Source organism: Nanorana parkeri, unplaced genomic scaffold (assembly GCF_000935625.1).
Source record: "Nanorana parkeri isolate BGI_ZX_2015 unplaced genomic scaffold, ASM93562v1 scaffold469, whole genome shotgun sequence".
Classification (NCBI taxonomy): Eukaryota; Metazoa; Chordata; class Amphibia; order Anura; family Dicroglossidae; genus Nanorana; species Nanorana parkeri.
This window is the reverse complement of record NW_017306737.1, coordinates 1-1,247: the sequence shown is the minus strand read 5'-3', so window position 1 is coordinate 1,247 and position 1,247 is coordinate 1. Positions and strand designations below refer to the sequence as shown.

General features: G+C 58.8%; 1 long non-coding RNA gene across 1 annotated transcript; it reads right to left on the bottom strand.

Moving 5' to 3' along the window:
* Positions 1-1,045: 1,045 nt before the first annotated feature.
* LOC108790376 lies at positions 1,046-1,232 on the bottom strand. The gene is made up of 2 exons (XR_001941447.1): positions 1,134-1,232; positions 1,046-1,101 (listed from the first exon to the last, which is right to left on the bottom strand). It is a non-coding gene; the product is annotated as an uncharacterized LOC108790376 (long non-coding RNA).
* Positions 1,233-1,247: the final 15 nt, after the last annotated feature.

The window sequence follows — 1,247 nt, the reverse complement described above, 5'->3', positions numbered from 1 at the left end:
GGAGGATCGATAAGTATCATTGATATTTACCGATCCTCTGTGCAGCACAAACACCGGAGTGATCGCGTGATCACTCCGGTGTTTGTAAATAACTGGGGACACATAGGGGGTTATTCACAAAGCTGCCGAAGGCAGCCGTGTGAATAACCAACACGAAGTGAAGTGAGCCGAACGCCGTTTGGCTATTCACTTCAGGCTTGTACAGCTGATTTCAGCCGTACACCGACTGAAATCAGCCGTACAACGGCTTGCTGCAGCTGGGGTTGGGTCGGCCGAAGTGCAGAAGGAGTTTGACTCAGCTAATCCAACATCTGGATCGGCTTAGCCGAACCTCCGGCAGGCTACTCGTTGCTGTTCGGCCTATTCTCATAGGGCCCAAACAGCAGTGAGTGAATAGCCGAATGCCGGAGAGCGCCCTTCGGCTCAGCTATTCTATTCTGCTCAGTTCCTCTGTGGTACCGAGCAGAATAGAAAAAGTAGAGAAAAATGAGAAAATGATTGGGCGGAGCTAGCAGTGACAGCTAGCTCCGCCAAACTTTTTCTATTGCACGGGACCAGTTGTCATTAAAATGAGAGCTTGTCGGAACCGGCGGTCATATCAAAGCCGGCTCCGACAAGCTCTCATGACAGTCCAGGGTGCCTGGTTACTAGGTAACCAGGAGATGCTGAACTGTCATTGCACACTGAGAACCTGGCGGAGCCGCTGGGATATAATGGCGGTTTCGCCAGGTTCTCGGTGTGTAATGGCAGTCCAGCGTCCCCTGGTTACTAGTAACCAGGAGATGCTGAACTGTCATTACCCACTGTCGTTACCCCCGGTTGACAGCCGCGCCGGGAGCGGGGGGCCCCGTCCCCCCTCCCCGACCCACTTCCCCAGGGGGAGGGGGCGGGATGGTTCAACAGGGGGAGAGCGCGGAGGCAGTCGTCTCCCTCGGCCCCGGCCACAGCGAACGCTCTTGCCGGGGGGCTGTAACGCCGGTCGGGCTGGAGCGGGGCGAGCCCCCCTCCCGTTTCGCCCGGCAACCTTCCCCCCTGGGCCTTCCCAGCCGGCCCAGAGCCGGTCACGGTGCACCGCCGCGGAGGAAATGCGCCCTGCGGGGGCTGGGCCCTCCGACAGGCCCGCGGCGGACAACCCTGGCCCGCCGGGTTGAATCCTCCGGGCGGACCGCACGGACCCCACCCATTTACCTCTTAACCCTTTCGCTACCAAGGACGTATGGCATACGGACCTACAAAAGTGCTTCCAG